The following is a 25,919-nucleotide window of genomic DNA, read 5'->3' as shown; positions in this document are numbered from 1 at the left end:
GACATCGTCCCCAAACTTAATCAGTTCCAGGCAGAGTTCCTTCTGTAGAGAACTGGAAGACACAAAATCTAAGCTACATTTAATACTAACGGCACATCCCTAAAAACCAGGGAACATAATCTCCGGAAAAGGATCAGTTTAAAATGTCCAATTACATGAGTCTCCACGATCAAAAAAGCAGATAAAATACATCACTTAGGAAAGCCCAACGCAGCAGGCAAATATCAAGCATTCTAGTTAAGTGGCTGCCGTTCAAGGCTCCTTAAACGCTCCATCCCTGCTAGTCCCAAACATCTGTATCAGGACCCAGGACAACGCGCCCACAGGTGACCTGAGCCTCTGGAATCATCCTCTCTACAGCAACAGGCTCTATTTAATTCTGGTTTTCCTATCCGCGCCCCGAAGGAGGCTGCAAGGGAGGGCCGGCGGGGCCGGGCGCGAGGAGCCGAGTCTGGCAGGCCGGGTCGGCCGAGAGCTGGGGGCTTGTGGTGGCAGGGGCGACGCCGGAGCAGGGCAACCACGCCGGAGAAGGAGGGCGCTCGCCCCGGGCCGCTGCCGCACGTGCCCCGCTAAGGACGTATAGGAGAGCCCGCAGGCCAGACCCGGGGCGGGTCCAGGGAAGGGGTCGAGGTGAGGCGCGCGGGACGGGGGCGGGGAGGCCTCACCGTTGCTCCCCGGAGGCTGGCGCCGCGGCGATCCCGCAGTTGCTAAGGAGAATGCTCTTCCGGGTCGGGGCGCGGCGGGATAGAGAGCAACGGTGGCCGGACGGGGCCAAGAGCGCCGCGCGCAGCCAGAGCGCCGCGGAGGCGGGGGTCTGCGGTCGTTCGGTTGTCGGGGTGTGAAGCGGCTGGCGGGGGCTGGCGAAGGGCCAGCGCGACTTCTCCCGCCTCGCCTCGCGGGGGCGATGGGCTGTAGCCAGTGGCTCCAACGAGGCCACTTCTAAGAAGCATTCCTGCCCGACCCCGGCCGCCTCAGCCGCCCGCTCCGGAGCCCGCCCAGCCCGGGCTCTCGCCCGGCTTCTAGTCCCCCTGTTGTAGCCACGCCGGTGCTTTCGCAGGACGGGGTTTTACTCCTTTCATTTACTAGACACTCGGTTTGGGACACCTGCAGAAGTCTCGGGGCAGGGCTGGCCCTAGAGAGGCGGAGAGGGGCGATTGAGGCGTGGTTCCTGCCCTCAGAAATACACAGACTGATGGGAGGGCAGGCAGACGGGTGCTGCTTCCCCGGGTGGGCTAAGCAGGGTGGGCTAAGCAAAGGCCGTGGGGCCTACCCAGACGCGGGTGAGGGGAAAGCTGCGGGTGGAGACTTCAAGCAAGTAGAAGGGTGAGAAGGAATGTTTCAGGTGAGAAAGTAGGCTCGGCTGTGAAACCCGCTGAAAGGTCGGTGTGGCCTGCCCAGGGAAGTGTGTAGAGAAGGATGGAGCCTAAGAAAACATCAACATTGTAGGTGTGAACAAGGAAAAGGAACCTCCAAAGAGCAGTCAGAATGTTCGGTTGAAGGACTGCTGAAAAGACAGCAGGAGAGGAAAGAATTCCAGTAAGGACGAGGTCGCCAGTGCCATGATATGGCCATCAAGTGCCTAGTGGTGAATCAAATTTTGATAAAAAATCAAAATTCAGAAATATGTTATCAGAGTGGACAGTGGCTTGAATCTGTGGAGTGAAGGGGTCCACCACCATATCCTCCATATTCAAACAAGGAAAAGAGATACATTAAATTGTTCCTGAATGCCTTAATGTTTTTGAAAATATTTGTAAATTTCAGGATTCCTCTACTAATTCCTTTTTTTTTTTTTTTTTTGTAAAGATTTCTTTATTTTAGGGACAGCTGTCACATCCACTAAGCATTGTGCCTCTAAGCATCTGCCTTTGGCTGAGGTCAAGATCCCAGAGTCCTGGGATTGAGCCCCTTGTTGGGCTCTCTGCTCAGAGGGGAGCCTGATTATCCCTCTGCCTACCACTATCCCTGCTTGTGTTCTGTCTCTCTGACAAATAAATAAAATCTTTTAAACATAATAAAATAAAGATTTCTTTATTTTAAAGAGAGTGTGCGTTGTGGGGAGCAGGGATAGAGGGAGAAGAGCCAGGAAGGGGTGGAGGGAGAGTAAGAGAAAATCCTCAAGCAGATACATGCACCACCCACTGAACATGGTGTCTGACATGGGGCTTCATCCCAGGACCCTGAGATCATGACCTCAGCCAAAATCAAGTGTGGGAAGCTTAACAAACTGAGCCACCCAGGCGCCCTGAGCTTTTGGTTTTTAATGTTCACACAGGTCAGAATCCTCCTCGAAACTGTGACGTAGGCAAAACTTGTCTATTCAAACTGTAGCTGAGAAGGAAGAAGACGACCAGGAGCAGGAGGCAGAGGATGGCAAAGGTACAGTGATTCAATGGGTGGGAGAGGCCTCGATGGAGCCAGGGATGGGAAGACCCAGAAAAGGAAAAGAACAGAGGATTAATAACATAAAAGCTGGAGTTTCAGAGCCAGAAATGGGAGATGAAGCCAAGGAAACCAAAAATATTAGAAGCAGGAATAGATAAGCAAAGCAAGGACAATTACTGTACATAAGTTCAGCAGGCAGATCCCATTTGGGGACAGCTGACAGAAAGTGTGGTGTCAGCCAGTGTGAAGGCGGCAGGGTTGGATGGACATGTACCTACATCATCTGAGTAGAGTGACCTCTGGGCTTCCTCATGGGGGTCAGAGGAAAACCACAACACACTGTAGAGTGACGTGGGGTGAAAAGTTTGCCCCAAGCATACCTCCAGTCCAGAAAACCAGTACATTCCCATTATATCAAGTATTATAACAAGCTCACTTAGAAGAGGCATATTCCTCTCTAAGAGACTAAATTTATCCACAATGGATGTGACCAGCCATCTGTGAGAGTAAACCAAGAAATTCAAAATGTGTGGCTGAAAAGTTAGAACACCCAAAATATCAGCCAAGGGAGCTTTAGGTGTAACATAAGCAAGGCAGGACCAGGAAATGGATACAGTTTGATAAAAGGAAGCTAAATCAAGTGTTCTGTGAACAGAAGGGATGAAGTCAACTTGTAATATAGACAAAAAGAAGCCCCAAATCCATAAAGTACAATAGATAAAGTCTATCCCACATTCTCCTGGCAGCCTTGAATAGAGCTTCAATTCTAAAGAACTGTGTTCTTTTGAAGGGCCAAGGTGATTCATTAGGCTAAACTTGGCTGGGGTTCCAAGAGATTTCAATGGTGCCTCAAGAGATGGAAACTTATCATTGCTGTGAAGGGCATATTTTTAGAGAACTGCAGGGAGTTGTGGGTGAACTCTGTACTTCCAGGATGGTGTGAGCATGAAGGGTTCCAGGTGATGAGCTTTGTCTGACTTTGGTCTCTGGATAATGGATAGCCAATTAATGAGGCAAAATGCTTTGAAGAATGCCCAGACTATAAACAGAGGACCAGGGTTACCATGCCCTGTTGGTATATACAGTGAGCCATCTGCTACCTCCAGCAGAATTCCATTTTGGCATTGAGAGAGATTGTGTCTATTGTGAAATTCAAGACTTCCTGGGAGTTTAAGGATTATAGACAGCTAAAATGCCCCAGAGTTTTCCAGGTCCAGATGACCCTGATTGCTGACCACTACCACCCCCAACTTGGTCTTCTCCTACACTAACATTACCCAGTCACAGAGGCAGAAATCCAGACACCTAGGAGCCATCCGTGACTCCTCCACTACCCCCCCAACCATACCCTCACCCTTACAGCCCAGTCCAAGAACAAGTCCTGTAGGTTGTCTCATTCCCCTCACCCAATCCCACTACCAGTAATTACACTGAAAGGAGCAAAATGAAGCTGTGTGTGTGTGTGTGTGTGTGTGTGTGTGTGTAAACAAACAGTATAATAACCAAATACCACAAGAACTTCAAGGAAATATGATGGAATAAATATACTCAACAACATGCTTGATTTCACCTTGAAGGAAGGAAAAGCTAACAAAAGGATTATGAAATATATTGAAGAAAAAACTAAGATAAAGTTGAACATATGCCAAGAACCAAAGTGAAGGAGTAATTGCTGACCTAGGGGTATGACTTTGGAAGGACTCAGTCAGCTGTGGGATGGAGTCAAGTGCCCTGAGCCTCGTCTTTGCGTGTGCAGGCTGATAGTGCTGTGGGCTGAGTGTTACGGGTGAGCAGAAAATATGTCTCATCCTCTCCATATCAATTGATCTTGGCCTCCTCAATTCCAGCAATTAGCCCCACCCAGACCACTATTTCCCACTTGTAGTCCTTGTCTGATTAGAGTCTGTTTTTGTTCTTGTCTCACTTTAAACGTAGCTTTAAAAAAATACATTTTTTTTCACTCTATGGGTATTATTTTTCTCTTAGCTTTTTAAATATAAATCCTTAGCAACATGGACGGGACTGGAAGAGATTATGCTGAGTGAAATAAGTCAAGCAGAGAGAGTCAATTATCATATGGTTTCACTTATTTGTGGAGCATAACAAATAGCATGGAGGACAAGGGGAGATGGAGAGGAGAAGGGAGTTGAGGGAATTTGGAAGGGGAGGTGAACCACGAGAGACTATGGACTCTGAAAAACGATCTGAGAATTTTGAAGGGGTGGGGGGTGGGAGGTTGGGGGCACCAGGTGGTGGGTATTGTAGAGGGCACGGATTGCATGGAACACTGGGTGTGGTGCAAAAATAATGAATACTGTTATGCTGAAAAAATAAAAAATTAATTAAATATAAATCCTTGGGACACCCGGGTAGCTCAGTCAGTCAAGTGCCTGCCTTCAGCTTGGGTCGTGATCCCGGGGTCCTGGAATAGAGTCCCGCATTGGGCTCAGTGCTTAGTGGGGAGCCTGCTTCTCCCTTCGCATGCAGCTACCCCTGCTTGTGCTCTCTCTCTCTCTCTCTCTCTCTCTCTCTCTCTCTCTCTTTCTGACAAATAAATAAATAAATCTTTTTAAAAAGTGTTTTAAGAAAAATGATAATAAAATAAATAAATATAAATCCTTCTAGATCCTTCCCACTTTTAGCCTCAGAGCTCTTAGCCTTTACCTTAATTTCTCTTTACCTTCTAGTTCCTATTTAAAATCTCATCTTTTTGAATACTTCTAACTGTTCATTTTATTTTATCAGATCTATCAACATGTTATTCTTAATCTTTTAGATTTATTTTTTTTATTTTCTAGTTCTTTACTCTTTCTTTTATTTTCTGTTTAACATATGCTACTTCAAGTATGAATTTTAGAAACTTCTCATTTACAATGCTATTCATTCAAAGTTTTGATTCCCACATCCTTAGCTTTTAATTTGCCTTAATTTTTATACTCTCTCATCCTCCCATTTTGATCTTCTCTTCCCCCTGATCTTCCATCTTTTTTCTAATTTTGAGCTCTCTCTTTTAATCACAGATTAAACTCAGCAGCTGCAAATGACAAATAATAGTTATTACACTTTACAAAAGAAAGAATGACGGGGTGCCTGGGTGGCTCTGTGGAGTAAGCCTCTGACTCTTGATTTCAGCTCAGGTCCTCATTTCAGGGTCCTGAGAGCCAGCCCCACATCAGGCTGGGCACTCAGCGGGGAGTTGCTTCTCTCCTCCCTCTCCCTCTGCCCTCCCCTGCTCGATCTCTCTCTCAAATAAATAAATAAACCTTTTTTTAAAAAGAGAGAGAGAAAGAGAGAAAGTGACCTTTAAACTCATTAAACCCAGAAGGTTGACGCCTTTGTCTTGTTGGAGAATTCACTGCATAGGGAGGTCTTCATAGGACAAGGTTTTACTTTTCTCCTGTACCTTGCCCCCTGCCAGATACCAGCATCACGTGAAGCTGGCAATTCCAGTAGAGCAGCAATGCGTCAGAGCACTTAAGGGGAATCAGACTGCTGGGTTCAAATCCAACTCCTTCAGTTACTCACTGTGTGACCTTAGGCAAATTACTCAACCTCTCCATTGAGGTTTCCCTCCCCATAGCATGTGAATGATGATGGTACCACCTCATAAGGTTGATGTGAATTTTAAATGAGTCAGCACTTAAAACAGTGCCTGGCACAGAGTAAATACATGTTTGTTAATATTATCATTTGATAAGAAATTATCCTCAACCATAGTCACTCTTAGGAGTATAGAACAGCTAAGTATCTTGTATATGATGGTCCTAATAAAGACAGCTTTCTTTCTTCCTTCTGTAGCAGATGCTGCAGCCTACCGAACTTCACTTTTGGCATGCTCTCTTCCTAACAGAACCCCAATTTTTTTTTCCCAGATAACAACTGTCCTCCAAGGAATCATGTGCTGGAGGGGAGGGTTGGGTCTGCTCTGCGTCTATGTGAGTGTTTGAGGTGGGTGAGGGACAATTTTAATGAAAGATGAGTCTTTCTCCTGTTCCAGAGCCCAGTGCTGAATGAGTCTCTTCACTTTAAAAGTCTAGAGAGAAGGGGCACCTGGGTGGCTCAGTGGGTTAAGCCCCTGCCTTCAGCTCAGGTCATGGTCCCAGGGTCCTGGGATCGATCCGCGTCGGGCTTTCAGCTCAGCGGGGAACCTGCTTCCCTCCTATCTCTCTCTCTGCCTGCCTCTCTGTCTACTTGTGAGCTCTCTCTGTCAAATAAATAAATAAAATCTTAAAAAAAAATTTTTTTTAATTAAAAAAAAAAAAGTCTAGAGAGAAAACAGCTGATTGGCTAAGGCCAGCCTATGAATTGGGCTAGGGGGATCCATGGAGCCAGTCCACTGACCCAGGGAAACAGACTCACTCGGCACAATTATGGCCATTTGGGTCTATACCTTCCTTAGGATCTCTGTGTATGTGTGTGCACCTGTGGACCCACTTATTAAGGGAAAGGGGGGAGCGAATTTCAATGAAGGTATATGGGAGAAATAATCTTATGCAGCGTATAACCCATCTACACAGATAGACATACCCTCATCTGAAAAGCAAGAATATAAAGTATAATTTTTGTAAAATGTGATCATCACATTTGAAAATATTTAACTGGAGATAAAACTTCTCAGAATGCCAAAACCAAACCAAGACAATTTGACCAAAGAGGACTTACAGAAGGTGAGTGAATGACCAAAAAAAAAAGAACCTGAACCTACTCTTTTTTTTTTTTTTTTTTTTTTTTTTAAAGATTTTTTATTTATTTATTTGACAGAGAGAGATCACAAGTAGATGGAGAGGCAGGGAGAGAGAGAGAGAGGGAAGCAGGCTTCCTGCTGAGCAGAGAGCCCGATGCGGGACTCGATCCCAGGACCCCGAGATCATGACCTGAGCCGAAGGCAGTGGCTTAACCCACTGAGCCACCCAGGCGCCCCTGAACCTACTCTTAAGAAGGAAATGGGCTGGGCACCTGGGTGGCTCAGTGGGTTAAAGCCTCTGCCTTCAGCTCAGGTCATGATCCCAGGGTCCTGGGATCAAGCCCCACATTGGGCTCCACGCTCAGCAGGGAGCCTGCTTCCTCCTCTATCTCTGCCTGCCTCTCTGCCTACTTGTGATCTTTGTCTGTCAAATAAATAAATAAAATCTTAAAAAAAAAAAAGAAAGAAAGAAAGAAAAGGGCTTTTTAAAAGTAGTTTTTAATTAGAACAAATATAAAGAAATGAGCCCAGTCTGTTTTTTGTTGGGTTAGTGAAAAACGTAGTAAAACACTAGGAAACTGAGTGGATCAGAAAACTGTGAGAACATCTCATCTCCCTTAAATGAATCAAAATATACGGCCTCCAATAGAATTCCTAAAGTAAAGAGAAAACAAAGAATTTTAATATCTGAGAAAAATACAGAATAACACAATTACAACAATAATAATATTACATGTAAATGGACGAAATTCTCCCATTTAAAAAACAGCATCATAGACTGGATAAAAAAGACAAAATCCACACCTACGAATCTTCTTTTAAAAATACATTTAACAAAAGGGAAGATAGAATAATTTAAGAGCCTGGCTCAGGTAAATCATGCTTGCATAAAACCAAGTATAGCGGGTCCCAGCTTGACTGATTAAGTTATGTTCATCCCAGGATACTGGCATACCTGGGCATGCCCAGAACACCCGTGGCAGGACCCAGTGGAGGTCTGTTTTCATGAGAAGGCAGCATCCTAGGAAAGAATCCCTTCTTCAGGCAAGGCCAAAGGGAAGCCCAAGGACAAGAGGCCAATATGATGCAGTGTAAGGGAGGGAGACTGCAGGGGTGGGTGTGAACACAATCCATACTGTCCGCCTAAGGCAGCTCCGCTCTGTAGCTTTTCAACAGAACGGGGCACCAGCCTGGAAAGGGTGCTGTTGGAGCATGTTGGCCTTAACTCTCCACAATGCTCCATTCATTGGCCCCAAACACAGGCTCTGCCCCAGCCTCACTGAGAGATCATGGGCAAGTCCCTGCACCTCGGGGGCTTCCATTTCTTCTACAGATGGAGGCGATTGGAGGAACAGATCCAAAGAGGAAAAATTGGGAAATAGAGAGCTTTCTCAAGTGCAGATTGAGCCTTCTCAGATAATTAATTGCAATTTTCAAGATAAAGATATTCACATAGATACACAAAGATTTTACACATGCTTTCTTGGACTTCCATATATCAAAATTGAAGAAAAACCCAATATACTACCTATATGCACATGACCAGGAAAGAATGGAAGAAAAACTCTGTGACAGAATAATTGGGTTAAAAAAGCAACACCCTAAAAGGGATGTTATGTTAAAGACAAAGAAAAAAAGATACTATTTACACAATTAAAACTGTGTCAGATGAAATTTGCTTCTCTCCTGCCTATGTTAGTAAGAAGGAAAAAGGAAAAAAATAATTCAATCTACACCTAAATTTTTTTTTTAAGATTTCATTTATTCATTAGAGAGAGAGAGAGAGCACGAACAGGGGGAAGGAATAAGGAAGAGGGAGAAGCAGGCTCTCCACAGAGCAGGGAGCACAACGCAGGGCTCAATCCCAGGACCCCCAGATCACGACCTGAGCAGAAGGCAGCCGCCCAACTGACTAAGACACCCAGGCACCCTTACATCTAAATTTTTTAAATATTTAGGTAACAAATTTAAAAGGAAAAAACAATAAATACAAAATCAAATAAATTAGAAAATAAGAGGGTGTCTGTTTAATATGCAAAACAGATAAGAAATTAGCTAATATAATATCTGCAGACTATTAGGATAGTCGACAAAATACCCAAGAGAGCATAAGAGAAACAAAATGCAAAAACTATAAAACACAAAAAAGTTTTAATTATTAGGAAATATTATTCAAAGTTAAACTCTGGTAAGTTTTAAATATTAAAGGGAATTAATAATTTTGAATACAACTTACACAAGAAGAAAACTCAGGCAACAAGGAAAGATTAGTGAAAGGGAAAGTTCAAGGAAGAAACATGGAAAATTTATTGTAGAATGACTCAGTGAATTCTTTTTAAAAAGCACCTAGGCTTTAAAAAAAAAAAAAAAAAGCACCTAGAGTTGATAATGTTGTCATTAACACTTTCAATATCAAATAAATAAAAACCAAATTCATTTTGTAAGGCAAATATCGTTATTTCCCTCCTACTTGTAAAGATATAGACTATAATACTGAAAAAAGTTTCAAAAAGTTCCGTACATAATTTTACTACTTCATACATAATTTTACTACTTTTGCACAATTATTTTTATTTTATTCTGTTTTTCTGGACTGGTGCTATATACTCGTGCTGCATAGTTGCAGAATGTGTAACTATCTTACATCCCTGCATTTATAAATTGTAACTTAGTATGACCCATGTTTATCTTAGAGTTTTCTTTTATGCTATTTGTTATATAAATTACAAATGTTAATTGGAAATAACTTAGAAATAACATTTGATTATGAGGAAGCAACTAAAAATGTATGCCTGATTACACCACCCAAAGATAGACAGACAGACAGACAGAGAGATAGACATTTGGATTTGGCTCGCAATATACTTTTTTTGAAATTTTTAAGATGAGATATATAGTTGACCCTTGAACAATGCAGGGATTGAGATGCTAATTCCCCAGACAGCTGAAAGTCTGTATATAACTTTTGACTCCCCCAAAACGTTACTGCTAATAGTCTACTATTAGTCTACTGTTAATTGAAAGCCTTACCAATGACATAAACAGTCAGTTAACACCTATTTTGTATGTTGTACGCATTATATACGGCATTCTTACAATAAAGTAAGCTAGAGGAAAAAAAGGTTATTAAGAAAATGATAAAATACATTTACAATATGTACAGTGTTACATTTATAGAAAAAAGCTGCATATAAGTGGACCCACATAGTTCAAACCATGTTGTTCAACAGTCAACTATATAATTCAAATAACATCTAATTCACCATTTTAAAGTATGCAGTTCAGTGGTTTATAGTATAGTCACAATGTTTTCCAGTAATCACCACAATTAATGTAGTGCATTTCATCATACCAGAAAGAAACCCCATACCCTTTAGCTGTCATTTCCCTCCCATCCTCCCAGACCTAGGAAGCTACCAATTTTTTGTTACAGATTTCCCTATTCTGGACATTTCATATAGAGGAATGTGGCTTGGTCCCTTGTGACTGGCTTCTCTCACTTAACATGTTTTCAAGGTTCATCCATATTGTAGCATGAATCAGTACTTTGTTCCTTTATATGGAGAAGTAATATTCCACTGTATATATATCCATATCTTGTTTATCTCTTCATCAGTTGATAAACATCTGGGGTGTTAACACTTTTTGGACATTAGGAATAACATTACTATGAACATTCAAGTGCAAGTTTTTGCATAAGCATATGTTTTCAATTTTTGGAGGTATGTACATAGACCTGGAATTGCTGGGTCATATGGGCCCAGTTATGTGGCATCTACACCATTTTACTTTCCCACCAGCAATGGATGAGGGTTCAGATTTCTCCACAACCTTGACGTCATTTGTTATTTCCCATTTTTTTTTTATTACAGCCATCCTAGTAGAATGATAATCTCATCTAGTAAAGTGGTATCTCCTTGTAATTTTAACTTGCAGTTCCCTAATAACTAGTGATGGTAAGTATCTTTCCATGTGCTTATTGACCTCTTTTATATCATTTTGGAGAAATGCCTGTTCAAGTGTGTCACCCTTTTTGTGGTTGAATTGTAAAGACTTCTTTACATATTCTGGATGTGAGGCCCTTATCAAGTATGTGATTTGCAAGTATTTTCTCCTACAGTGTGGGTTGTATTTTTACTATTTTAACAATGTCCTCCAGTGCAAAAAAAAAAAAAAAAAAAAAAAAGTTTTGGCTTTTCTGAAGTCCAAATTATCTATTTTTCTTTGGTTGTTTATGCTGTAGGTGACGTATCTATGAAACTGTTGCCTGATCCAAGGTCACAAAGATTGTATACCTATGTTTTCCTCTATGTTTTTAGCTCTTACATTTAAGTCTTTGATCTATACATTTAAATCTTCACTCTTTTGCATGTGGTTATCCTGTTGTTCTGGCACCATTTGTTAAAAAGACAATTTTTTCCCCCTAAATGCTCTTGGCACCCTTGTCAAAATCAACTGACCACAAGTTCATGGATTTATTTCTGGGCTCTCAATTTTATCCCGTTGACCTGTAAGTCTAACTTCATTCCAGTGCCATACTGTCATGATTACATAGCTTTTTAGTAAGTTTTGAAATTGGAAAGTCTAAAAGTTTTGAAATCAAAATGTAATCTACTTTACAATTGTTCTGTAACTTTTTCACTCCAAAAGCTTGAAAATATGTATCAGCATGTGAACAAATATTCTATAGCCTTAATTTGAATAAACAGTATGAATCTTCCATTAGTTATTTGACCAAAATTACATCATATTGTTAGATACATAATATCCAATCTTTTATCATAGTGTTTAATTTTCATCCATGCAACTAAATCCCTGCATATATACATACATATATATATATATGAAATTCTTTGCTTTGAAAAATTATTTTTATATATTAATTTAAAAGACTGTATTGTATTCCACTAAGTTTATGCACAATAATTGTATTCAGTGTTCAAGCATTAAATAATGGTGCAATACCATTTTTGTATATTTGGTTAAGCCCCTTTTGGATAATTTCCATAGACAAAATAGACTAACTTGAGATTCCTCACTCAAGCAGTATAAATATTTTTATGACAATTGATACATATCCAAATACATGTAATTTTCAGTTTAATGCTACCCTAAAGCAATGTATACCAATTTCACTATAACTTTGTCGGAATGGGGTATTATACTTTAAAAAAACTATTTTAGTGATTGAAAATACTGCTTTGTGTTTGAACTTCATCTGTATGGTTACCAGTGATGTTTTGACTCCTCTTGTATGCTATAAATGTATCTTTTTCCAAATATAGTGTTTTCTCATGACTTTAACCAATCCTCTATCAAAGCCTTCAATCCAACTAATTTATTAAGTCTCTTATTAAAGTGTAATAGTCACTGTTTTCTGTAATTCTTGCTATAAACAATTTCCTGCCCATTTTGGCTCATTTATTTTTAGTGTACAAGCAGCCAGGTCATCATGCTGGGCTTAGAATATTTATTTATTTAGAATACTTATTTTGAAGAAAAATGAAAACTGAAGCTAAGCTGACTTTTGATCCTTCAAAAGTGGCCTCTTACTGTGTGTGGGAGATAGTAGAACTTGTTATGTGAGGTATTTATTTTGAAAAGGAATATGCTTATTTAGTGCAAAGGGTAGCCAGTGAAAAAGTGCCCCCTATTCCTGTCCAGCAGCACCCAGTCCCCCTCCTGTTACCAGTTTCTTCTATCCCGACACCCATTATTCACGCAATTGACATGCTCAGTGTGACAGCAGTCAAAGACAGTGGTTCAGAGAGGCCTGAACCCATCTCTCCCTTGGGCTCACCACTGGGTCAAGTGGTTTCCTCATCTTGTGCATCATTGAGAGGAAATGAACATGAGGAACCTGGCAGAGGCCCGGGTCCTATGAACACTACAGTGAAGAAGCCAAATGTTGTCTTTCCTCAAGAGCTCTGAGAGTCATCCCTCTCAGGTCAGCCTTGTGCTTTCCTTGCTTTTCCCCCTTCCAGTCGGGCCATTTCTCTTTGCTGCCAACTTCAAGTCCTCCATCATCTCCTCCCACGACCAGGAAGCCCATACACAGGGCCCAACCTGCGGTCAGCCAGGAGATGGAAACCTGGGGCTTCCCACTGCCTCGGATGGTCTCCAAGAATTCTTTTTTTTTTTTTTAATTTTATTTATTTATTTGACAGAGAGAGAGAGAGAGAGAGAGAGATCACAAGTAGGCAGAGAGGCAGGCAGAGAGAGGAGGAAGCAGGCTCACTGCTGAGCAGAGAGCCCGATGCGGGGCTCGATCCCAGGACCCTGAGATCATGACCTGAGCCGAAGGCAGAGGCTTAACCCACTGAGCCACCCAGGCGCCCCAAGATAAGTGTGCTCTTAATCCCCTTCACCTGTTTCACCCATCCTCCCTCCCTACCTCCCCTCTGATAACCATCAGTTTGTGCTCTATAGTTAAGAGTCTGGTTTTTGTTTGTGTTTGTTTGTCTCTTTTCTTCTTTGTTCGTTTGTTTTGTTTCTTAAATTCCACATATGAATGAGATCATATGGTATGTGTCTTTCTCTGACTTATTTCACTTAGCATCATACACTCTAGTTCCATCCATGTCATTGCAAATGGTAAGATTTCATTCTTATGGCTGAACAATACCCCTATTGTATATACACACCACATCTTTATCCATTCAGCAATCGATGGACACTTGGGCTGCTTCCATCACTTAGCTATTGTCAATAATGCTGCTATAAACATCGGGATGCATGTATCCCTTTGATTAAGTGTTTTCGTAATCTTTACTAGCATGATTACTAGGTCATAGGGCAGTTCTATTTTTAATTCTTTGAGGAAACTCCATACTGTTTTCCACAGGGGCTGCATCAGTGTGCATTCCCACCAACAGTGCACAAGGGTGCCTTTTTCTCCACAGCCCTGCTAATGCTTGTTTTTTATGTTGTTGATTCTAGCCATTCTGACAGGTGTGGGGTGACATCTCACTGTAGTTTTGATTGCATTTCCCTGATGATGAGTGATGTTGAGCATCTCTTCATTGCCTGCTTAAAAAAAAGAATCCCGTATCATTCATGAGATTGTTAAGCTTTCACCATAATTTGTATTCTTTAAAGACCTCTTACTTTCTTCATGCCCACTAGGATGGCCATGGTCAGAAAGACAGGTAAAACACGTACTGGTAATGATAGGAAGCAACTTCATTCTGTGTTGGTGGGAATGGATGCTGCTGCCAGTTTGAAAAACTGCGTGACAGCTCCTCAAAACGTTAAACACGGGGCTACCGTATGACCCAGTAATTCCACTCCAAGGTATATACTCAAGAGAATGAAAACATATGTTGACCCCAAATCTGTGCATATATCTCCATAGCAGCATTATACATGATGCCAAAAAATGGAAGCAAGGCAAATGTCCATCAACCAATGAGTGGGCAAACAAAACATGGCGGGTGCATACGGCAGGCTATCATGTAGCCATAAAAAAAAAAGTACTGATACATGCAACAGTATGACTGACTCTTTCTTTTTAAAGATTTATTTATTTATTTACTTATTTGTTTATTTGAGAGACAGAGAGTGAGAGCACAAGCTGGGGAGAGAGGCAAGCCAACTCCTCGCTGAGCAAGGAGCCCAATGCGGGGCTCAATCCCAGGACCCTGAGATCATGACCTCAGCCGAAGGCAGAGGCTTAACCCACTGAGCCACCCAGGCGCCCCAATATGACTGAATCTTAAAAATGTTATATAAAGAAAGCAGACACATAAGGCCATATATTATCTAATTCCATTTATATGAAATGCCCAGAATAGGCAAATCTATAGACCCAGAAAGTAGATTTGTGTTTGCCTAGGTTTGTGGGGCATGGAGGGAATGAGGATTAATGGTTTGGGGGTAGGGGGTGGCTCAGGGTGATGAAGTGTTTTAAAATGGGTCATGGTGATGGTAGCACAATTCTGAATATGCTAAAAGCCATTGAATTCTACATTTTAAATGGGTGAATTGGTTAAGGTACACATTATATCTCAAAAAGCTGTTTTAAAACTTTTGTTTCCAACAGGTGAACATTGCCTCTGTGTATTTAAAGTTACTTATTTTTTTTTTAAGATTTTATTTATTTGTTTGACAGAGAGAGAGAGTGTAAGCACGCGGAGCAGCAGGCTGAGGAAGAGGGAAAAGCAGACTCACCACTGAGCAGGGAGCCTCACTGTGGGGCTGGACATGATGCTGGACGTGGGGCTAGACATGGGGCTTGACACAGGTCTGGACGCGGAGCTGGACTCAAGGCTCTATCCTACGACCCTAAGATGATGACCCCAGCCCAAACCAGGAGTCCAAAGCTTAACCAACTGAGCCATCGAGGCACCCCTCTTGCTCACCTTTAATACGGGATTTGAAAGAAGGTATTAAACCAATTTCAGCAGACTCAGAGGAGTTGGTTCTTTATTGAATAAATATCGCCACCTTCCAAGTGAATTTATCCTTCCCAGAAATATAAATTCTTCTAGGCATTGACTGATAATAAAAATGTGGACAGAAGCTCTCTTTTCCATGGGGACAATATCAGAAGGAAGTCTCTTGTGGTTAGCTAACAGTTCTCAGAGACTAAGGTGAATTTTCAAAGGGCTACCACTTCCCCAGGTTTTGTTTCATTTCAATGGAGGTAAGTTTGTGGATTTCATGAATCCATTCCTAGTTCTTTGCCTGAGACACATTTAATTATTTTCCACAATATCAAAACCAATGGAATGAGAAATTCATAAACTTCACCTGCTTGGAGGACAAGTAAGATCACAGTTACATTTATGTCTAAGTTACCCCAATCCTGGGACTTTCCTACCTTGTCAGCAGGAATTTCTGGTCAATTTGGGGGTGTAGCCTCCCCTAATATATGAAGTCTTCCTGTGGTGCTTGCATATGTCCCCAAATTTGTCCCCAGTGTGTTCCCTCCAGCTGCCTGCTAGGGAAACAGAAATTCAGACAGTCCCTCGGGGACACAGACTTCCACCACTGCAAGAGTGCACCCCACCCACATCCCTACCCCAGGGCCTTGCCAGCTGGTGTTGCCGCCTCCGGCCCCCTGGCTCCCTGGGTCCGCCATGCAGCTGTAGGTCAGGCCCCAGCGAAACTCCAGGAAAGCCTCAGAACCACATTTCCTATGGTGCTCATGCCTGGTCCACCACCTCTACTGTCATGGGGAGACCGGCCCCACCTCTGGGTCCCTTAGTTGAGTGGGAGAGGGGGGCTGTCCCTCATGTTACCAGGATATCCAGGGACAGCACCAGCACCCCAAGGCAGTGCAGCTTTTCCAACTCACACACAGCCAAGTCCCCGGCCCACCCATGGTGCCCACAGGCTTGAGCGATCATGAGATAGGTGCAAACTCCTGCCAGGGAGGGCTCAGTTCCCCAGGCTAGACTTAAGAAACACCAGTGTGTGCTGACTCAGTTAAGCATCCGACTCTTTATTTAGGCTCAGGTCATGATCTCAGGGGTGTGAGGTCGAGCCCCCCGCAGCAGGCTTCATGCTGAGGATGGAACCTGCTTAAGATTCTCTCTCTTCCTCTCCCCCTCCTCCCACTCTCCCTCTCTAGAAGAAGAAGAAGGAGGAGGAGGAGGAGGAGGAGGAGGAGGAGGATAGAAAGAAAGAAAGAAAGAAAGAAAGAAAAAAAGAAAGAAAGAAAGAAAGAAAAAAAGAAAGGAAGAAAAAGAAAGAAAGAAAAAGAAACACCAGTGTGAACACAGGCTCCTTTCAGAACTCCCATATTATCTATCCTGGTTATTCTCCATGTACCTCCTCACCCCCCAATCCATTCTGATTATGCTCTGTCCTGCTTGGCCAGGGTTCTGGCAGTGGCAGCTTTCAGCAGTTAAAAGTACTATTGAAAGGCCCACCTTTCATGCTCCCAGCTCTCAATCACCCCCTTAGTTCCTTTACCTTGTGCCTAGCCGTAGAAAGCAAAATGGAGTCACTCGTGTCAGCGGCGGCTGGTGTCTAGAGGTGATACGAGCAGCCAAGGGCAGTGTGGCCAAGACCAGATTCCGCAGAAACCAGCACAGGCTGATGGCACCCAGAACTGATAACCAGCAGGACCAGAAAAGGTCTGCCAAGGCCTGAGACTGATTAAACTCCTTTAAAATGGGATGATTTTTGCAGCAAACTGCCAGACTTTCAAGATGCTGACCCTTCACATCTGACCACATCAGGCTCTGTCTGATCAACCTCTGAACAGAACAGAGATCCTCCATGGCTTGAATGTAACAAACAGCACATGCCAAGAGCCAACCCAGACGGGACAGGGGCCCCATGTCAAGTGCACACTCACAGACTGACTTTGTGTTCTGTTTCTTCACTTTCCACCCCCTGTTGTATCTTGGTGGTTGTGCAACTTCGCGTTACGCTTTGTGGTGTGGGACACGTGAGAAGCCACGTTAAACGCACAGTGAAATGTCACTGAGTCTGGAATCCTGAACCTGTTTTACAGTCATGACCCAGTAATTAGTCGACCTTGGCTTTATGGTCGAACAAAGCAGTGGAAAGACATAACCTGCCTGTGTGTGACATCACGGCGTGCATCGTCTAAGTTCTCCCAGTCAAACCCTCTGAGTTGCCACAAACCCAACTCCCACTGCCCTCCCAGGACTCTTGGGGAATCCTCAGCAGAGAAGTGGTGCCCCAAAATGATGAAATTGATCATCCTTTCAATAAGGCAGCTGAGGACTGAGCCACATTTAATCTGACTTAGAAAAATAGAAAAGGGTATCTGGGTGGCTTAGTTGGTTAAGCAACTGCCTTCGGCTCAGATCATGATCCTGGAGTCCTGGGATTGAGTCCCGCATCAGGCTCCCTGCTTAGCAGGGAGTCTGCTTCTCCCTCTGACCCACCGCCTTCTCATGCTCTCTCTCTCTCTCTCTACATTCTCTCTTTCTCAAATAAATAAATAAAATCTTTAAAAAAAAAATAGAAAAATGTAGCCTTTCTGGAACATTAGAATGGCAGAGCAAATCCACCCAAGTTTGGACCTCTGTGAGCTCTCTCACTTGTCCACCCAGAGCTCCCCTGTCCTCCTCAATATTCTGTGAAGAGATATTAGGTACATAGGACTGTTTGTTGCCCTCTCCACGACCTTGGGCTCCAGGGACAGAATCACTGAGGGTCTGAGCCCCATGTGCTCCGGGAGAAGCCCCGTTCTTGACACAGACCTAAGGTTGATGCCTTAACCCTACAGATTCCTGATCCAGGCTGTTTCGGTTAGAAAGGGAGTCAGTGACCAGAGATAAGATTGGGTAGGATAAAGCCGTTGGATTCTGCCCTTCCTTCTTATTAAGTTGTGTTTGAATAACTTGATATCGTTTTCTGGATAAGCTGGTTACTCATGGTTCCCAACAGCAAGCCACAGATGCTTTAATGATTGTGGTGATTGGTAACACCTGCTTTAAATTTTTTCCTGTTAAAAAAAATAAAGCTGACTCTACCTCACACCTTTGTAAATTCCAGTTATAAAAATGTACACATACAAAATTCCATAAAAGTACAGGGGGAAGAAATAGGCGATGTTTATTTAATCTTGGAAAGTGAAGGGGCGGGTCTTTCTAAAAATGATACAAAAGCAAAAAACCATTAAAAAATACTATGGGTTATGGGGCACCTGGTTCGCTCAGTTGGTTAAGCGTCTGACTCTTGATCTCAGCTCAGGTCTTGATCTCAGAGTTGTGAGTTCAAGCCACACGTTGGGCTCTACACTGGGCATGGAGCCTACTTAAAGTAAAATTTTAGAATGATGGGTTTGACTATATAAAAGTTGGAAATTTCTATATGCTATTATCCACATGGATTTAAAAGTTAAAGCAGAAACTGAGAAGCAACATTTCCACACGTGAGAAGCAAAGAAATATTCTTCCCAGTGCATAAATAATGCTCACGAACCAATTAGGAGTAAAAGAATATCCCAGTGGAAAATATGCAACGGATATGACGTGGTAATTGACTGAGATTTGCAAGTGGCCAGTGACCTCATGAGAGGGTGTTCAACCTCATTGGCAACCAAGGGAAGATTAAAAAAGAAGAAAAGAAAAATAAGAGGAAAAAGAAAACCACACACATGGCACCATCACCACAGAACACATGGGGTATCTTTCCTCACCTACTAAATGAACAAAGGTGAAAAAGACGGTAACACCCAGTGGGGGTGAGGTTTCTGACACACTGGTGGGAAGACTGTAAGTACTACAGATTTTTTTGGAGGGCGGTCTGTCAATAAGTATCAGAAGCCTTAACAGATGGATCCGTTTTGACTTAGCAATGGTCCTGTTACCCCTGATCTGACCTTGAGAGGAGGGATACCATCTCCCTTGGCTTCTCCATCCAGAACATGGGACAAGCTCCTTAATTCCCCCAGCAGAGTAAAGGCCAGGCCCTTTGAAGAGATCATGTAATACTTCATTTTTTTGGAATGATTCAGGAAATGGACAAGAAAAAAGATTTCAAGGCTTTTCTGGTCAACCTTCTCTTAATATGAAAAATCTTGACACATTAACTTGGTAATGAAGAGCAGGTTATGTAGTACTCAGGGGAAAAAAAACTATTTTCTTTTTTTTTTTTTTTAAAGATTTTATTTAATTATTTGAGAGAGAGAGAGCATGAGAGGAGAGAGCATGAGAGGAGAGGTCAGTGGGAGAAGCAGACTCCCTGCCGAGCAGGGAGCCGGATGTGGGACTCGATCCCGGGACTCCAGCATCATGACCTGAGCTGAAGGCAGTTGCCTAACCAACTGAGCCACCCAGGCACCCAACTATTTTCATTTTTAAAGAGGTAGAATAAAATAAAAACTTTCATATTTTTAAATAATATTACAATGTCCGGGGCCTGCTTAGGGGAATGGGCCCCTGGGAAGTCGGTCCCCCCGAGCCCCTGAGCTGGAAGGTACCAAATTGCTTTCTGTGGAAAGGTTGACTCCCCACAGGTACTTCCCTGGGTTTAACTGGCTTTAGTGACAGAACCCAGAGACAATGCCCATTAGCAGCTCTAGGCTGGCCACCTTATGCACAACAGGAAATACATCTCTTTCCTGTCAGTTCCAGGTCAGGGGAAAAAAAATCCCTGGGCTTGGCTGGGTCACATGCTGATCCTTGAATCCATCATACGGCTGGGGGGATGCCACCTGTTATAGACAATTATTGTTCTTCCGTTCCTAAGACTCCTTTCTCTTCTCCCTTTGGTAACAGTTATCAGATTTCCTTTGGAGACCCATTCTGTCCTCATTCCCCAGGGTTGTCTGAGGCTGCCAATCTCTATACCCCACTTCTAGGTCCCCTACAAGAGCACTTGAGCTAACACTGACCAACCCATGAAAAACCATCTTCTTGGCCGCAACGAATGGGGACTCAAATGAAACAGGACCAATCCCAGTTGGTCCTTCTGTAAGATCCTGTCTACAGGGCTAGAGTGGAGGAGAGTTCCCCAGAGAAGGGGCTACTATACGGACAGAGCAAACAGTAACGGCAAATGAGTACTGAAACATCACTGATCAAATAACGAGGGGCGCTTACATACTATACTCTGTAACTTACAAAGAATAGCCTTATGTTTAAGTTCCCATGAAATATTTACAAAAATAATATATATTCAGAGGCACCTGGATAGTTCACTCAGTTAAGTGTCTGGCTCTTGATCTCAGCTAGGTCTTGATCTCAGGGTTGCAAGTTCAAGCCCCACATTGGGCTCCAACCACAGGGTGAAGTCTACTTAAAAAAAAAAAAAATTACATATACATTCAAGTACAATGAAAATCCCAGTAAAATCCAAGTCCCAGAAATAGAAGTTCTAGTCTCAGACCACAATGCAATAAAATTATATATTCATAAGAAATTCTATACCTGAATCCAATTTTACCATATATGTTAACTAGAATTTAAATAAAAACTTGAAATAAAAAATAAAATAAAAACCCATAAGAAAATTTCAGATCAAAGTAAAATACAACCAATTAACATTAAAATTAATCTTGTAAAAGTTTATAAAGTAATAATAACATTTATATAGAAAAACAACTATTCAGGAACTTTTTTTTTTCACTTTAGGGCAAGACCAGGAGAATACCTACCAGTCTATAGAACATACATAGCAGTTGTCAAAACTTTGTTGGAACAGATATGAACAAATCTAGAGATGGGTTATACAGAACAAATATATTTTAATGTAATATATAACAAAGCAAGTGAAAACTGTAAAACGATGATAGAAGTAATTCTCTCTACATTCATATGGGAAATGGATAATAAGGTCAGGTGAATAATGAATCCTTACTCATAACATTTACCACAGAACATTCCAGACAGGTTAAAGTTAAATCTTCACATGCATGCACACATAGAGCCATTAAAAAAAAAAACCCACAACAGAAGAATAGAAAACATAGGCTCACTCAACCCACTGACATATGGGTGTCAAGACCGAGTGTGGGTTTCAGAGCAGACAGAACTCTGGGTTTCACTCCTATCCAAGGTGCTTACTCAAATACTTACTCTCTAAGCTTAGTTTCCTATCTGTTTTCCAGCCTGATGTAGGTAAAAAGACCCAATTCACAATCACCGAAGCCACTTCATGGTATGTACTTTGAGCCCCTGCAGTGGATTTTTCCAGGATGGGTGCTAGGGATACAGTGGGGGATCTCTGGGACAGATGGCCCTGGGGAGAAAGCTCCAAGTGGAGGAACTGTCCAAGCATGTAATTAAAGAGAAGTATGGGAGGCAATGAGACTAGAATACATTTTTTAAATTTGTAAACGTCTGAATATAAATGTAAAGAAAAGCAACGGAGTGGAGAACACTTCATAGTGTCTAAGAAAAATAATATCAAGATATTTAATAAGCTGATAAAAGTCTTATTGAAAGCCCTTAGAAATTAGAGGAAGACAACTTAAAGCCACTTGGAGGCTCTTGGGCAAATGCAAACAAGCTGTAGGATTCGCAGAGGACTGAGAAGAGAAGTCACCAGAATGTACCGCTGACCCAGGGCTGGCACAGAGTCGCCTGACACAGAGAGCTCTCATCATCAGATCCTCCACATGGCAATTCCTCTGATGGAAGGAAAGAAGGAAGGAAGGAAGGAAGGAAGGAAGGAGAAGAGAGTCAGGGAGAGAGAGAGGAGAGGGTAGAGGTAGAAGGAAGGAAGAAGGAAGGAAGGAACGAATGGAGGAAGGGAAGGAGGAAGGGAGGGAGGGGAAAAATTCTACTTGCACGGAGATGTTTTTACCTGTGTAATTTGTATATATATACACACAGTACTTAAGCAGCCCAAATCCTAACTGTAGATGATTATATTGCAGACCATGCAGATCGATGGAAAAAATTATACAAAATCGCATTGCAGGGGCGCCTGGGTGGCTCAGTGGGTTAAAGCCTCTGCCTTTGGCTCAGGTCATGATCTCAGGGTCCTGGGATTGGGTCCCGCATCGGGCTCTCCGCTCAGCAGGGAGTCTGCTTCCCCCTCTCTCTGCCTGCCTCTCTGACCACTTGTGATCTCTCTCTTTGTGTCAAATAAATAAATAAAATCTTAAAAAAAAGATTTTATTTATTATTTATTTGACAGACAGAGATCACAAGTAGACAGAGAGAGAGGAAGAGAAGCAGGCTCCCCGCCGAGCAGAGAGCCCGATGCGGGGCTCGATCCCATGACCCTGGGATCATGACCCGAGCCAAAGGCAGAGGCTTTAACCCACTGAGCCACCCCGGCGCCCCAATAAATAAAATCTTTTTTTAAAAAATCACATTGCGGGGCGCCGGGGTGGCTCAGTGGGTTGGGCCGCTGCCTTTGGCTCAGATCATGATCTCAGAGTCCTGGGATCGAGCCCCGCGTCAGGCTCTCTGCTCAGTGGGGAGCCTGCTTCCTCCTCTCTCTCTGCCTGTCTCTCTGCCTGCTTGTGATCTCTCTGTCAAATAAATAAATAAAATCTTTAAAAAAATAAAAATAAATAAAAAATAAAAAATCACATTGCATAAAAAAGTCAATCACAAGATATTAGGTACACTTAGATTTCACCTAGGCACACATTTTGGACAATCTGAAAACTTCGGAAAGTAACAGGCAGATCACGTTATGCTGGTGAAGGCATTTAAACATTTTGATGCAGTTGACATTTCTGTTGTTCTTGCTCTGTAACACTGGGTAATTATTCTCTACATCCTCATGCACAAAGTTGATTAAAAAAAAGAACATTTGTCACTCCACCCAAATTAAGCTCGACACAGCCCAGGCCATCTTGAGGCTAGTTTCCGAGCCCCAGTCCGAGGTTTCCAAGCAAGTGAGAGCATGTGTGCAGAGGGCAGAGGCTGGCGGGGGGGGCCCCAGCAGGGGCTCGTCCTGTGGGGCACAGCTGCCCGCAGGGTCCTGGCCTGGCAAAGCCCAGGGAGCGTCTTATCGCATGAGCTCATGTGAAAGCCCCACGCCTCCAGGTCTCCAGCGAACATTTGCCATTCCTTTCCTGTCACCACCCAGCTCTGTGCTTGTGCCCATGAGCTCATAGTCCTGGGCAAGTCCTCCTGGGGTCAGATAACTGCCAGGGGCAGCTCCTTTCCCAGCGTCCTCCAAGAGACATCGAGCTGCCCTGACTCCCACTCTGCGGTTCCACACACAACAAGGAATTGTGTGAGCTCAGCAGAAGTCTGGGGGCTGGACGGGGCTCTGCCACCCCAGTCCCAGCCCGTGTCCCAGCCTCGCCTTGCTCTGGGAACTACTCAGGCACAGGGACCAGGCAGACCCCCTGGACTCCAGGCCCCGCCCATGTCTGAGCTACTGTCTTGTTTCTGTCTGGGTTCCAGACTCAGCAGTGACCCTGAGCCCCTTGCTGCCTCCCAGGTGTGTGGCAGCCTGAGGAAATGCTGGGGGAGGGGAGTCCGTCAGTCGTGATGATCCCCACCTGGAGGTAAAAATGGATGCTCTGTCTGCCCAGGGGGTGTGAGGGAAGGTTTCTCAGCTGCGGGAGAGGTGGTTCACACATTCAGTCTTGTCCACGAGGGACCCCTGGGTGCCCGGCCTCCTGCTGCTGGGAATCCAAGGGGAGTCCCTGTGGCCTTTCTCTCGGGGACAGCTGAGAAGGGGATGAACACCCCTCTCCTTGTGTCACCCCTGGCACTATTCAAACCCCATCCCAGCCAGCAGCTCCTGCCTCAGACCACCTGACACACGCTGGCCACCCGAGAGGCCTGGTATCCTGACACTATAGAACTCTCCATCTCCCAGACCCGTGACCACAACGTTCCCAACCCATCTGGCCTGCTCCTTTCCAGACCTCCCAGAAATTGAAGAAGAAACGAATGGGAAGAGGGGACGGTGTGGTTCCAAAGAAACGGCCGCTGACAGATGTGACAAAGGCCCCAGAACTGTGAGCACCACCCCCCTCCCCATCTAGAAAACGGCCATGAAGGGGAGAAGAGCTGTGTCCGTTTCTCTGCCAAACAGCACACCACATTCCCACGGGAGCCCGCTCGGCACAGGGTGGAGACAGCTGTTCGTCTCAGCAGATGTTCTCGCGGGAAGCAGGGGCGCTTGCTCCCAAGCCCAAGCCCCATGACTCACTGGAAGCCCGCCCGCCCGCTCACTCTGGAGGCCTGAGCAGCCTGTTGAGCCCGTGCATGGCGACGGGGAGGTCACAGAGCCAGCGGGCTGACTGCTGTCTGCCCCCACCCCCGCAAGGCCTAGCCCAGTGCTGCTGGCCTTAGATCCCTGTGCATTTATTAAGCACCTACTGTGGGGCAGGCAGTATGCAAGAAACTAGAACTACTGAGGTGGACACAGGAGTTCCTCAAGAAGCGGACAGAGGGTAGCATTAAGACTGTGACAGTGACAGGCTCATGGTGGCATGAAGGGTGTGGGACTCTGCGGCTGGGTGGGCCCCTGTTGACTTTGTTGATCCAGAGGAGAAGTCTACGGGGACCAACAGGCCCAGGGAGACCTCCGGCACTCAGCAGGGTCATCACACCAGAAGATACCCAGGCCATCCCACATCGTTTCCGAGCCTGCCAGGCTCTTCTGCCAGAAACAAGCCTGCCTTGGAGGCTCTCCTGCCTCCGGAGCCTCAGAAACCAGTCCTGATGGTCACATAACCTTCTCCATGAGGCTCACCTCCAAAAGGTTCTCAGGGAGCCGTCTCAGCCATGCCACCCTAGTCTGACCACTGTGCTGCTGAGCCAGTCCTTGAGAGATGGGAACTTAAGGGGGCAAGCAGAAGGTGGCATGGCCAAGACCCACGCAGGGTCTAGCACCTGGAGCTATGTGGCCAGGATATCCAGAGCATGGTGCTCGATTCCTCTGAGTTCAAGTTCTCTCCGAGGGGAGAAGGAAGGGGTAGGACCCCACTGCCTGGGCTGCTCGATCTGGGCACTCTTCTCTGAAACCAGACACCCTGTCTCTGAGCCCTTCCACCCTCCACTCCTGGCCCACTTACCACCCACTTTCCAGATTTGCTCATAACACATCACTCACCACGCTGTGTTTCTCTTAGCTCCGTGAAACCTATTCTGCCTGAGAAACACATTTGGATTTAATGGGGTAAGAAGGTGCTGAAGTTAGAAATATTTGCTTCATTTAGTAATACATATGAGCATATGTCACATTCATTTTACTGAAGGGAACACTCCCCCACCAGGCTGTAAGCTAGGATCAGGAACTGTCTGATTCTATAGAATCAGGGTGATAGTTTTAATCATCCCACAAAACACTTCACAGCATGATTTTCTAAGACAACATGCCCTGCACAGTCAGCCTGGACCCAGTCATTAAACATTGTCCTGATGACCCGCTCCACTATTTCCATAGAGGAACTACTCTAGTCCCTCCTAATTGTGCTTCTTTACACGTTGTCCCCTTTGTC

General features: G+C 44.1%; 1 protein-coding gene and 1 long non-coding RNA gene across 2 annotated transcripts in view; one reads left to right on the top strand and one right to left on the bottom strand.

Annotated features, from left to right (window-relative positions):
* DIS3L2 (DIS3 like 3'-5' exoribonuclease 2) overlaps positions 1-786 on the bottom strand; it is a 355,877-nt gene extending 355,091 nt beyond the window's left edge. The window contains exon 1 of the mRNA XM_047721343.1: positions 666-786. The gene's annotated coding sequence lies outside the window, so the exon portion shown is untranslated. The remainder of the gene's footprint in view (positions 1-665) is intronic.
* Positions 787-909: 123 nt separating this feature from the next.
* Positions 910-15,465, top strand: LOC125095211 (uncharacterized). The gene is made up of 3 exons (XR_007125822.1): positions 910-1,342; positions 2,276-2,379; positions 15,180-15,465. It is a non-coding gene; the product is annotated as an uncharacterized LOC125095211 (long non-coding RNA).
* Positions 15,466-25,919: the final 10,454 nt, after the last annotated feature.

This window comes from Lutra lutra, chromosome 3 (assembly GCF_902655055.1).
Source record: "Lutra lutra chromosome 3, mLutLut1.2, whole genome shotgun sequence".
NCBI classification, from domain to species: domain Eukaryota; kingdom Metazoa; phylum Chordata; class Mammalia; order Carnivora; family Mustelidae; genus Lutra; species Lutra lutra.
Note: the sequence above shows the minus strand (reverse complement) of the source record. Positions and strands in the feature narration are given on the sequence as shown.